Source organism: Mauremys reevesii, unplaced genomic scaffold (genome assembly GCF_016161935.1).
Source record: "Mauremys reevesii isolate NIE-2019 unplaced genomic scaffold, ASM1616193v1 Contig18, whole genome shotgun sequence".
NCBI lineage: Eukaryota > Metazoa > Chordata > Testudines > Geoemydidae > Mauremys > Mauremys reevesii.
The window spans coordinates 653,572-667,078 of NW_024100804.1; the positions used below are offsets into that span (position 1 = coordinate 653,572).

General features: G+C 67.2%; 2 pseudogenes; one reads left to right on the plus strand and one right to left on the minus strand.

Annotated features, from left to right (window-relative positions):
* Nucleotides 1–200: 200 nt before the first annotated feature.
* On the minus strand, nt 201–3,725 carry LOC120393322 (annotated as a pseudogene).
* A 161-nt stretch (nt 3,726–3,886) lies between these two features.
* Nucleotides 3,887–13,264, plus strand: LOC120393301 (annotated as a pseudogene).
* The last annotated feature ends 243 nt before the right edge of the window (nt 13,265–13,507 follow it).

A 13,507-nucleotide genomic window follows, 5' to 3' on the forward strand; every position in this document is an offset into this window, starting at 1 on the left:
CATTGACACAGGGTGGGACTGGGGGGGTCCCAGGGGCTGTGGCTGGCTGTGGGGGCACAGGAGCTGGACGCTCTCCCCAGGGTGTGTGGGTGGGCTCAGGGGCTGTGGTTGGCTGGGTGGGGCACAGCAGGGTGGGGGGTCTCCCCAGTGGGTGCTGGGTGGGCCCAGGGGCTGCGGGTGCCTCCCCGGGCAGCAGCTACTCACAAGGGGCCCCGCGGGTTGCGGGCGGCGTTCATCTTCATCCCCTTGATGATGAGGATGGTGCCCGCGATGATGCCGGCGATGCCCCCGGCCTGGCCCTGGGCGCCCCCCGGGGGCTTGGGGGCCTCGGGGCGGGGGGTGGCCACCTGGGTTTCTGGTGAGTGGGGTCGTGGGACTGGGCTTGGGGTGCGGGGGGCTGTTCCTGCCCCTCCCTCCCAGAGCTGGGATAGAACCCAGGAGTCCTGGCTCCCCGCCCCCCCTGCTCTACCCACGAGACACCCCAACCCTCCCAGAGCTGGGAGAGAACCCAGGAGGCCAGGCTCCCAGCCCCCTGCTCTAACCCACCAGCCCCCACTCCTCCCAGAGCCGGGGAGAGAACCCAGGAGTCCTGGCTCCCAGCCCTGTGCCCATCAGGGTCCCCCGGCGCCCCAGCCTCACCCCAGTGCAACGTGAAGGTCTCGGCCAGACCCCAGTGCACCACCCGGCAGTCGTAGAAGTCGCCCTGGCTGGGAGGAAGGGCAGGTAGGAGAACTTGCGGAAGGAGTTGTCCTGGCGGGGTAGAAGTCGGTCTCGGAGGCGCCCCGTCACCTCCTGCCCGTTCTTCAGCCACGTGGCGCTGGCGCGGGCGGGAAGAATTTGTCCACGAAGCAGATGAGGACGTTGGGCTCCCCCAGCTCCACGGGGTCTTCGGGGAACACGGTCACCTCAGGGGGCACTGGGGAGACTGGGATCAGTGGGTCCCAGTGCCGGCCCCTCAGCCTGGCATCGAGTGACCAGGTGTCCGGATTTCGTTTGCAACGCCTGGTCAAAGAGGGACCCTAGCGGCTCCTGTCAGCACCACTGCCGGGCCGTTAAAGTCCCATCGGCAGCACGGCGGGGGTTAGGCAGGCTCCCTGCCTGCCCTGGCTTTATGCAGCTCCCAGGAGCGGCTGCCATGTCTGGCCCCCTAGGCACAGGGGTGGATACAGGGAGTCCGGGTGCTGCTCCTGCCCCAGTGCCGGCTCCGAAGCTCCCATTGGCCAGGAACTGCGGCCACCAGGAACTGGGGGGGGGGGTGCTTGTGGGTGCAGGCAGTGCGCACTGCTCAGAGCCGGCTGGCCCTACCTCGGCCTAAAGGCTGGACATGCCAGCCCCCTGCACCCAAACTCCCTCTCAGAGCCCACACCCTTCTGCACCCCAGCCCCCTTCCCCAGCCCTGAGCCCCCTCGCACACCCTGAACCCCTCATTTCTGGCCCCACCCCAGAGCCTGCCCCCCAGCTGGAGTCCTCCCGCCCACACCCCATCCGCTGCCTCAGCCCCGTGACAGTGGTGAGGGTGGGCAAGGCGATGGAGGAGGGGGCTGGAGTGAGTGGGGGCAGGGCCTCAGAGCGGGGCAGAGGCAGGGCCTCTGGGCAAGGCACAGGCAAGGGCGTTCAGCTTTGTGCAATTAGAAAGTTGGTAACACCAGCCAGTCCCTGCCCTGGGGCCGGGTGGGAGCCAGCGCCCCCTAGAGGGGACAGGCCCCGTGCCCCGTTCCCTGCCCCCCGGAGCCAGCCAGTCCCTGCCCTGGGGCCGGGTGGGAGCCGGCACCCCTAGAGGACAGGCCCCTGCCCCATTCCCGCCCCTGAGCCAGCCAGTCCCTGCCCTGGGGCCGGGGCAGCCGGCGCCCCCTAGAGGGGCCAGGCCCCTGCCCCATTCCCGCCCCTGAGCCAGCCAGTCCCGCCCTGGGGCCGGATCGAGCCGGCGCCCCTAGAGGACAGGCCCTGCCCCATTCCCGCCCCTGAGCCAGCCAGTCCCCGCCCTGGGGCCGGGTGGGAGCTGGTGCCCCCTAGAGGGGACAGGCCCCTGCCCCATTCCCTGCCCCCCTGAGCCAGCCAGTCCCCGCCCTGGGGCCGGGGGGGAGCCGGCGCCCCCTAGAGGGGACAGGCCCCTGCCCCATTCCCTGCCCCCGAGCCAGCCAGTCCCTGCCCTGGGGCCGGGGGGGAGCCAGCGCCCCCCAGAGGGGACAGGCCCCCGCCCCATTCCCCCCCCCCGTGAGCCAGCCAGTCCCCGCCCTGGGGCCGGGTGGGAGCCAGCGCCCCCTAGAGGGGACAGGCCCCTGCCCCATTCCCCACCCCCCTGAGCCAGCCAGTCCCTGGTGCTCAGGCTCCAGCTCAGGGTCTCTCCCCAGGACTGTGGGGGTGTCACCGGGGCCGTCCCAGCTCCCTGCACTGACGGCTCAGGGGGCACCAGGGGCAGAGGAGAGAATCCCCCAGGGGCAGGGCCTGGTGCTGGGCAGGGGCCACGAACAGCCCTCGGCAAAGGAGCTGCCCTGGGCCCCCAGCCTGGAGGGTGAGAACTGCCCAGGCCCCCTGCCCTGCAGAGCCCTGGCCCGGCTGACTGGCTCCCCGGAGCCCTCCCAGGGCTGGGAGGGGACGCGTAGTCTGTGGTGAGGGCTGGTACTAGGCCTGCATGAGGAAGTGTGGGTCCATGGGTGAGCGGGGTGGAGGGCTCCAGGAGAGGGGCCTGGCAGGGAAGGTGCCGTACCGTTCTGGGCCTGCGTCTGGTTGGTGCTCTCGATCATGAGCTCCAGGTTGTACTTGCTTATGGCGACGTTGCGCAGGGCGAACTGGGCATCAAAGCTGGTGAACTTGCTGAAGTCGGGCAGGCGCCAGGCGGTCTCCTTCCTCTCCAGGTCCACGTAGAACATCTCGTCCTCATCAAACCCCTGCACAAATTCCCCTGACCCCTGCTGGGACTGGTCCGTCCGCTGGTAGAACTCCGCCTGGAAGTGCACGTGGTCCACTGTGGGGAAGATGGGGCATCAACACAGCACCAGCCCCCACTCCTGGGGACCGGGTCTCTGAGTGCCTCCCCTGAGGCTGCAGCCCCCAGCCGTGACATTCAAACGAGGATGCCCGGTGTGAGGGGAAAGCAGCCGCAGGGAGCACAGGGACCCCTGGCATCACGCTGGTGCACTGGGGCCAGTCCTGCCTGGGAGGGGACAGTGCCCCTACTGTGCCCCCCACCCCTGGCTCATTTGTTCACTATGGGGTGGCCTATCCAAGCAGTGGCCAGGCCTATCCCCACTTAGCTTGGGAAGGGGACATGACCCCAGCCCAGAGTGGTACAGGGGAAAGTTAGAGGTTGTAACTGCAGGACATTTCTGTGCATGGTGCCCCTCCCTGGGGGGGATCAGCCCCCGAGTCCCTGTGGGGAAGGGGGGCTGCACTCCTATGGGCAGGGCTGTGCTGCACCAAACCACAGCAACTTCCCCACGATCACCCTGTTGCCCCCGCAGCAGCCTTCCCTCTGTGAGGCGAGACCCTCCTCCCTGCAGCCCCCACCCCAATCCGGCTCCCCATGCCCTTCCCTGGTGGGGGCGATCTGAAAAAGCTGCCCCCGCCCTGGAACCAGGTGTCCCAGCCCCGCCCGCCCGTACCTCTCACGCCCGGTGCCCGGCAGGGCCAGCAGGGTGAGCAGGGCCAGCAGGGCCATGGGGACGCCCCGTCCTGCACCCATCTCCTCTCCCGGGCACTGGGCTGGGCGCGGGGCCGGCAGCACTGGGGGGCTGGGGGGGCACATGTCACACCCTCAGGGGGGGGGGCAGCGCCTGGCATTGGCCAGGGGAGCCCGGCCCAGGGGCCCGCACCCAATGGCAGAAATCCCTGCACCGACCAGGCTGTTACCAGGCAGAGCAGCAGGGCCAAGCCCCTCTGAGAGGAGATGGAGAAATTCCTGGCCAGGCGCCGGCTCCCAGAGCTGCACAGCCCCAGTGTGGACGCAGCGCTGCCGGGAGGGGTTTATCCCCAGTGTGGGGCCAGCACCTCCCCGCACGGCACTCGCCCGGCTCACACATGCCCTGTTCTGCAGAAGGACGGTATGCACCTGGGGGGCTTGGCGACCCAGCTCTGCACTGGGCCCGGGGGGGTGTGTGTGTCACACCCTTGACCCCCAGAGCTCTGCTGGGATAAGCATCAAGTCACAGACAGGGTTCAGGGGGACCATCCATGCGGGACTGGGATGGGGTCTGTTCTGGGCCCCGTGTGTGTGCGTTGGTCTGTGTCCCCTGCCCCTGCAGCACCAACTCTCCCGCTCTGGCTAACACACTCGGTGTTCACGCGCAGATGTGCTCGCCCCCATCTCAAACAAGATGTATTGGGATTGGAAAAGGGGAACAGAAATGATGAGGGGTATGGAACAGCTGCTGTATGAGGAGAGGTTAATAAGACTGGGACTTTTCAGCTTGGAAAAGAGACGACTAAGGGGGTGTGTGACGAAGTGGGACTGTTCTTAATGTTTCCTCTGAATACTGTGTAGGTGCCTCAGTTTCCCCAATGCATTTCTTAAGTCTCTAGGTGGTGGGATAAAGGCCAGTGTGCATAAATCACCCTGGCAACAAATGGCCGGGGCCCTTCCCCCCTGCAAGGGAATAGCTAAAGGTGAACAAAGAGATCAGGTGACCTCCTGGCCCGGGAAAGGGGCTGAGCAGACGAGGGGCGGGAGGGGGTGTCAGTCTGGAGCTGGCTGGGGACGAGGAGTGAGGGCAGACGTGGGGGTCTGGCTCACTGCCCCCCAGAATGGACCTGGCCGAGGGGACCCGTTTGCGATACCTACAAGCTCTGTGTTAGACCCTGTTCCTGTCATCGAATAAACCTCTGTGTTACTGGCTGGCTGAGAGTCACGTCTGACTGCGAAGTGGGGGGGCAGGACCCTGTGGCCCCCCCAGGACCCCGCTGGGGCGGACTCGCTGGGGGAAGCGCACGGAGGGCAGAGGATGCTGAATGCTCCAAGGAGAGACCCAGGAGGTGAAGCCGTGGGAGCTTCTTGCCCTGCAGACAGGCTGCTCCGAGGGAGAGGAGGCTCCCCAGAGTCCTGCCTGGCTTGGTGGGGAGCAGTTCCAGAGCATCGCCCGGGGACTCCGTTAAAAGGGGATATGATAGAGGGGTATAAAATCATGACTGGTGTGGAGAAAGGGAATAACTAAGTGTTATTTACTCCTTCTCATAACACAAGAACTAGGGGCCACCAAATGAAATGAATAGGCAGCAGGTTTAAAACAAAAGGAAGTATTTCTTCACACAATGCACAGTCAACCTGTGGAACTCCTTGCCAGAAGTTGTTATTGTCACGGACTCACAGATGGTGCCCACTCTTGGGCCAGTGCGGTCCATGGGGGTGCCCCTTTCAGTGCAACAGCCCTTCTCGGGGGGCCGCTCTCTCCCGGGGTCAGGCCCCTCCACCTCCTGGAGCCGCTTCTCTCTGAGCCTCAGCATGTCTGTCTCTGCCGTGGGCCCCTCAGGGAATCCCCTCGCTCTGGGCCCCCCGGGCCTCCATCCCTGAAGGGGTTGATGCCCCCCGCCCTGTTCTCTAGCCCAGAGTGACTCTCAGCCAGCGTAACACAGGAGGTTTATTGAGCGTTGAACCCAGCACAGGAAACTCTCCGGCCTCAGGCCTGGCCTCCCCCAGCCCAGCACATCCCAGTCCCCCTGCAGCCAGGTGGGCTCTGCCTGCTCCCCCTCTCCAGCCCAGAGCCCCCCTGCTTCCCAGCTGGGCCTCCGATACCCCCGGCCCCAGGCCCCCCCTGTCCATTGGCTTCTCTCCAGGGAAACAGGGTCGTAAACTGGGTCATTGGGGCCACCTCGCCGCTCTTCCATCCTCTGGCCCCTCTGGCTGGAACCAGCTGGTCAGGTCACCGGGTCCTCTCCCCGCAGCCCATTGTCCTCCCACTGGCCTCTGTAACAACAAACTCCGAAGACGTGAGCTGCAGCTCACAGCTCATGCTAAAATAAATTTGTTAGTCTTTAAGGTCCCTCTCCCTTGTTAACCCAGTAACACTCAGGGAAACTGAGTCCCACTCCATCTGCATGCAAACCACTGGAAAAACAGAAAAAAATAAGAAAATCCCCCACTTCGTTACAGTTATGAAGGTCAAGACTTTCACACGGTTAAAAAAAGAACTGATAAATTAATGGAGGGTAGGTCCATCAATGGCTAGTAGCCAGGCTGGGCAGGGATGGTGTCTGTAGCCTCTGTTTGCCAGAAGCTGGGAATGGGCGACAGAGAATGGATCACTTGATGATTCCCTGCTCTGTTCATTTCCTCTGGGGCACCTGGCACTGGCCACTGTCGGCAGACAGGACACTGGGTTAGATGGACCTTTGGTCTGACCCAGTCTGGCCGTTCAGGCGCTGGCCTGGGACCCAAGTGCCCTGGGGTCATTCCCGGCCCTGCCACAGACTGTGTGTGACCCTGGGCCAGTCACTGACTCCTCTGGGCCTCCCTCCCCAGCTGGGCCGTGGGGACACTGGCCCAGCCCTGCCCCACGGGGTGGGGGGTGAAGGCAGCAGAGAGGGGAGGGCTCCAGAGACTGGGGGCAGAGAAGCCCTGAGGAGATCAGTGGTGGGAGCAGCTGAGGCTGAGCTGTGCCTGACCCAGGGAGACTGAGCCCCCGCTCTGGTGGGGGGCCTGGGGGCAGGGCTCAGGCCTGTGGAGGGGGTGGGGCTCAAAACTTCGGCCTGTGGGACCAGCCTGAACCTTCCTGGGACTAAATTTACACATAAACCCCAGGGATGTCCCACACACCCGGCCTACCCCAGCCGGCAGCAGAGAGTCGAGGCACCGGGGAAGGGGACGGAGGGTCCCAGGTCCGTTGCTGGGGGCCCTGCTCTGGGGGGGGCTGGTCCCTGGGCCTGCCCCGCTCTTCAGCTGCCCCGGGGCCATGGCAGGCGCCGGGCGGGTCCTGCAGCCCGACCCCAGGCCCTGCTCTGCCCCCTGCGGGCAGGGGCGGCTCTAGTAATTTCGCTGCCCCAAGCACGGCGGCACGCCATGGGGGGGCGCTCTGCCGGTCGCCGGTCCCGTGGCTGCAGTGGACCTTCTGCAGACGTGCCTGCAGAGGGTCCGCTGGTCCCGCGGCTCCGGTGGACCTCCTGCAGGCACACCCGCGGGAGGTCCACCAGAGCCACGGGACCAGCGGCCCCTCCGTGGGCACGTCTGCGGGAGGTTCACCAGAGCTGCCTGCCGCCCTCCCGCGGGGCGCCACCCCAAGCACACGCTTGCGCGCTGGGGTCTGGGCCGGCCCTGCCTGCGAGGGCGAAGTAGGGAACCGAGCCCTGCTGGTGCCGGCTCTGCCTAGCGACTGGTGATGCTGCCAAGCACCGATGCTGCCTGGCCCCTGGACTGGGGGTGCCCAATCCCCGGGGCCGTGGGCAGCGTCCCAGGGCTGGTGCTCGGAGCTGGGCAGAGAAGGTCTCAGTCTGGGGGTTCTGACGAGTTTCCTGGTCTCTCCCTCCTGAGCAGCGTGGGGGGTGGGTCGGATCCTGGGGGCCGGGAGCCGCTGGGCTGGGGCTCTGCTGGTGACACTGACGGTGCTGAGAACCCACCTGGCTCATTGCACGGAGCCCCCAAGTGAGTAGAGACCCCAGCGCCCCGGGGAGCCCCATCCTGGGCAGTGCTGGGTGTATCCGGGGGGGGGGTCAGACCCCAGTGCCCCGGGGAGCCCCGTGCTGGGCAGCGCTGGGTGTATGGGGGGGGTCAGACCCCAGCGCCCCGGGGAGCCCCGTGCTGGGCAGCGCTGGGTGTATGGGGGGTGTCAGACCCCAGCGCCCCGGGGAGCCCCGTCCTGGGCAGCGCTGGGTGTATCCAGGGGGGGTCAGACCCCAGCACCCCGGGGAGCCCCGTCCTGCCTGTGCCGGTGTCACCCCTGCTCAGTGTCTCCCATACCCCCTTTCTCTGTCCTGTGTCCCCGCCCTCCAGTCTGGGCTCCGTGTTACTGTCACTCCCCTCCCCCAACATGCCCCTGCTCACCTGCTGAGCTGCGCTGGGTCCGGGAGGGTTGGTGGGGGGCTCTCGGGGCAGGGGCGGCTCTAGGAATTTGGCCGTGCTTGGGGCCGGTCCCGTGGCTCCGGTAGAGCATCCGCAGGCATGGCAGCGGGAGGTCCACCGGAGCCACCTGCCGTCCCCCCGGCAAAATGCCGCCCCACGAGCGCGCTTGGCGCGCTGGGGTCTGGAGCCGGCCCTGTCTCGGGGGCTCTGACTGTTCCCCCCAGTCCTGGCTGGGCTCCAAGCCCTGGGGGCAGCAGGAGGAGGGGCAGGTGGGGGGGTCTTTGATCTGAGCCCGTCTCCATCCCCATCTCCTCCCCTGCAGAGCGGTTCCTGTTCCAGTTCAAGGCTGAGTGTCAGTTCACCAACGGCACCGAGCGAGTCCGGTTCCTGGGCCACTGCATCTACAACCAGCAGCAGTTCGTGCAGTTCGACAGCGACGTGGGGGTGTGGGTGGGGGAGACGGAGGTGGGGCGGCGCTGGGCCGAGGGCTGGAACAAGGACCCGGCGATCCTGGCAGACACGCGGACTGCAGTGGACAAGTGCCGGCACAACTACAGGGTGGACAAACCTTTCACCGTGGACAGGAGAGGTGAGTGGGACGCAGCTGGGGGCGGGGCCAGGGGGTCGGACACTCCGCCCTCCTGCCCCTCCCCCGTTATCTCCATGTTCCCGAGCTGTGCCGGGGATGAGGAAGGGGGAGCAGGGCCCTGCTCCTCTTGCGCTGGGGGGCAAAGAGAGCAGCAGACGGCGGGGTCAGGGGCAGGGTCACTCAGCAGCAGGTGGGGAAGGGGCCCAGGCACTGGCTGGGGTGGGGTAATGGGGGGTGTCTCCACCCCTCCAGCCTGGGTCTGCCTGGGCACCCCCTGTCTGCAGAGAGCACAGCCCCGTACCGGTCTGGGTGTGTCACTGCCCCTTACCCCATTCCCAGCCCCCCCCTTCTGAAGGGGTTCAGGCCCCCAAGGCCCAGCCCCAGCTTCCCAACCCTCAACTCTGCCCCGGGGCAGGGGGCTGCTGCGGCTCCTACCCCCCATTCCTGGGCTGGGGGGGGGCCAGGCAACAGGGCAGAACTTTCCCCTCCCCCCAACCCAATCTCTCGGGGTCCCCTGGCTGGGGGGTGGGGGCAGCCCCTGGTCCCTGGGCTGAGACCCCGTCTGCCTGGGCCCCAGGGATCAGACAGTCCCTGGCTCTGTCCCCAGGGGGGTAACAGGACACGACTCCCCCCAGGCCCTTTCTGCCGGAGCCGTCCCAGGGCAATGGGGAGGAGGAGAGAACCAGCCCACAAGGGGGAGCACAGGGGGGCTGGGGCCTGCCCTGGGGGAGGGGGGCACCTGTTCTCTCAGAGCCCTGCTCCGTCTCCAGCCCCTTTCCCAGCCCCCCTCTCGCTCTCTCCCCCCAGTTCAGCCCAAGGTGAAAGTTTCCCCCACGAAATCGGGGTCCCAGCCCCACCCCCACCTGCTGGTTTGCTCGGTGACGGGGTTTTACCCCGGGGGGATCGAGATCAAGTGGCTGAGGAACGGGCAGGAGCAGACGGCCGGGGTGGTGTCCACGGAGCTGCTCCAGAACGGAGACTGGACCTTCCAGATCCTGGTGATGCTGGAGATGAGCCCCCGGCGCGGGGACGTCTACACCTGCCAGGTGGAACACGTCAGCCTGCGGGGGCCCCTCGCCGTGCACTGGGGTAAGAGCCTCTGGGTGTGGGGCAGCCCCTGAGCCGACAGGGGCAGCCCTCGGGGGATGGGCCTGGGTCAGAGCCCCTGGGGCAGAGAGTTGGGATGTGACCCCCAGCCTGCCCCCCCCTCACAGCAGCACTGGGCCCTGGGGAGTGAGACTGAGTGGACGTTTCTACAGCCCCCCCAGCCCCCAGCACTTCCCAGCCTGAGCCTCCAGCCAACACAGGGCCCCCCACCCCCACTGCAATGCAGCCCCCTCTGGGGTGGGGCACGGCCGCTGTTTAACAGCCCCACAGCAGCACTGCCCTGCCGCTTGGGACAGGAAGTGAAGGGGAATCTCATCTCCAGGGACACGTGGGGGGATCAGCCGCCCCTTGGATCCCAGCCCAAGGTGCAACTTCAAAGAGCTACTTACTCCGCTTTTAACATGCTCACGCAAGCTCTGCTAACGCAAATGATATATTAACCTGGGCTGGGAGATCACGTCCACGGGCTGCAAAACGCCGTGGAGACACAACCTGAGTGGGGGAGTGACGGGGCAGGGAGAGGAGAAAAGTCTCCATAATAACGACTGGTCTAGAGAAGGGAGATCGGGAGCGTCTGTTCTCCCTGTCTCACAGCAATGGGACAAGGGGACACTCAGTGGAATGGAAAGGGGCAAATTCACACCTGGTAAAAGGAAGGACGTTTCCCACACACTGTGTGATTAGCCTGTGGAACTCACTGCCACAGGGTGTCACTGAGCCCAAGAACTGAGCAAGACACAAAGGGATTGGCCACTTCTGAGGCTCACAAGACAACCCAGCGCTAGACTGGTTCATGCTGACAATGGGCAGGGATCTGAAACCTCCCGCTGCAGGGCCTGAGCAGAGCTCTGAGATCACAGGGCAGGAGGAGCCCTGAGGTGGGGCAGATTGTCCCACAGCTGCTCCTGCAGGCCCTGGCCCCAGGCTCTGCCCCGGCCGGCACTGGTCACTGGCGCGGACGGGAGCCTGGCCCGGAGGCCCCTGGCTCTGCCCCGGCCGGTGCCGGTCACTGGCACAGACGGGAGCCCGGCCCGGAGGCCCCTGGCTCTGACCCGGCCGGCGCCGGTCACTGGCACAGATGGGAGCCCGGCCCGGAGGCCCCTGGCGCTGACCCGGCCAGGGCCGGTCACTGGCACAGTTTGGAGCCCGGCCCGGAGGCCCCTGGCTCTGCCCCGGCCGGCGCCGGTCACTGGGCAGATGGGAGCCCGGCCCGGAGGCCCCTGGCTCTGACCCGGCCAGTGCGGTCACTGGCACAGATGGGAGCCCAGCCGGAGGCCCCTGGCTCTGCCCGGCGGCGCTGGTCACTGGCACAGGCAGAGCCCGGCCCAGAGGCCCCTGGCTCTGACCCGGCGGCGCTGGTCACTGGCACGGACGGAGCCCGGCCCGGAGGCCCTGGCTCTGACCCGGCCGGCGCTGGTCACTGGCACGGACGGGAGCCCGGCCTGGAGGCCCTGGCTCTGACCCGGCCAGCGCCGGTCACTGGTGCGGACAGAGCCCAGCCCGGAGGCCCCTGGCTCTGCCCCGGCCGGCGCTGGTCACTGGAGCGGACGGGAGCCCGGCCCGGAGGCCCCTGGCTCTGCCCCGGCCAGCACCGGTCACTGGTGCGGACGGGAGCCCAGCCCGGGGGCCCCTGGCTCTGACCCGGCCCGTCCCATGTCCCTGTTTCAGAGGCGCAGTCTGACTCCGCCAGGAGCAAGATGCTGACGAAGTCGGGGCTTCGTGCTGGGGCTGATCTTCCTGGCGCCCGGACTCCTCATCTACCTGAAGAATAAGAAAGGTGAACGGCTCCGGGCGGGGCACCAGGGGGTCTCTGGGGGGAGGTGGGGCTGGGGGGGCTCAGGGGAATCCGGGCCTGGCTGCAGGCTCCCAGCAGGGGCTGCTCAGAGTCTGGCAGGGGCCTCCCGGCTTCTCCTCTCCTGGGCCCGGGGCTGGGTCAGACCCTCCCCCCTCCTAGGGCAGGGACAGAGCAGGGGCCGTGGGGAGATCTCAGTGCGGGGCCCCGGGGCCAGGCTGGGGGCTCCCACTCTCCCCTCCCCCGGCCGAGCCCCCGGGGTGGGACAGACCCCGACCCCTCGCAGTGCAGGGAGCTGCCCCTGCCCCGGGGCTCAGAGCGTTTCTGTCCCCTCCCCCGGGCAGGGATCGTGGGTCAGGGATTTACAGTAATAACAGGGGAGGGTAACCCCAGGTCTGGGGCCGGAGGGGGGCTGGGTTCCTAGTGGGGAGCGTTCCATGCCATGGGGCAGGGGCTGGAGCTCTGACCCCCAGGAACCGGCTCCCCCCGCCCAGGGCTCTGACCATGTTTCTCTCTGTTTTTCAGGGCGCCCCGTTCCCCAACCTGCAGGTAATTTCAATCCCCCTCCCCCGTTACACCCGCCTCCCCCCACACTGAGCACAGGCTGCCTGGGGCGCCCGTGGGGCGGCTGCTTCTGCCCCTCGGCCCGTGACACCCGCCCGGCTCAGCCCCTGGGCAGCTGGGCAATGGGGCGCTGGCACCGTGGAGGAGGAGGCTGCGGCTCCCTCGGTCCCCATTCAGGCCGTTGTCACAGAGTGTGGGGGCGCCAGGCCCTGCACCCCCGGGCTCCTTGCCGATTCACCAGGACTCTCAGCCAGCCAGTAAAGCAGAAGGTTTATTTAGACGACAGGAACACAGCCCAGCACAGGTCTTGCAGGCACAGATAACAGGATCCCCCCGGTTAGGTCCATCTTGGGGCCCCACAGCCCCCCTCGGGGATCAGACCCTCTCTCCCTGCTTCCCCTCTATCCCCAGCCAACTCCAGTCTGCCCAGCCCCCTCCGGCCCCTCCTCTCTGCTCCGCTTCTCTCCCGGGCCAGGAGGTCACCTGACCCCTTTGTCTCCAACACCTTTAGATGCACCCTTGCAGGGAGGGGCCCGGCCATCAGTTGCTAGGAGACAGAGTGTCAGGCATTCGGCTGCCCCGGCCTTTTGCTGCTAGATACTTAGGATCTGCACACAGCACTCACAGACCCCCAGTAAGAACAGCCCCACTTCGTCACACCGATCCCCAAGCTGCTCCCGGGGGCAGAGAGTCCTGGGTCCTGCTGAGCATCCCCCAGCCCTGCGGCTGCCGGGCAGAGTCCCTGGGGTGCCCTGGGGCCTGGCAGAGAAAATCCCCCGTCCGTCCCGCCAGGCCCACGGCCAGGGGCTGATTTCTCCCCCCTCTCCCTGCAGGGCTCCTGAGTTAGATCCTGGGCATCGGATCCCCCGGCCGGCAGGAGTTTCCGTCCGTCTGTCCCAGCCCCTCGCCCAGCCCGGAGAATGCAGAACCTGGGGCCGGTCCCTTCCTGTCCCCGTCTGCTCCCCGCGCTCTGCCTGGCTCCAGCCCACGCTGCCCCCGCCTGGGGACCCGTCCCTGCCCCTCAGTCCCAGCAGGGCCCCGGGGTGACCCCTCCTGCGTTAACCCTTTCCCTGCCCCAGCCCAGCCCCACGTTCCCTCTCACTGACCCCGCGGCCCTCGGGGAAGCTTTGGGAGACACTGTTCCGCAGCCTGGGGTGAGCCGGACAGAGGCCGGCGCTGTTAGAACTGCTGCACCCTAATAAATCATCCCAGCCCCCACCGGCTCCATGCTCACTGCTCCCCCAGGGCCGGGACAGGGCTGGGGCAACTGGGCCCTCTGGGCTCTGGCTGGGGGGAGCGTGGGGCCATTTAGCGGCTGGAGGGATCAGGGTTGTGCTGGGCAGGGCCCTGGGCCGGGCCGGATCTGACGGGAGGTGGGGGGCAGGACCCCAGACAGGGGCGGCTCCAGGCCCCAGCACGCCAAGCGCGTGCCTGGGGCAGCAAGCCACGGGGGGCGCTCTGCCGGTCACCA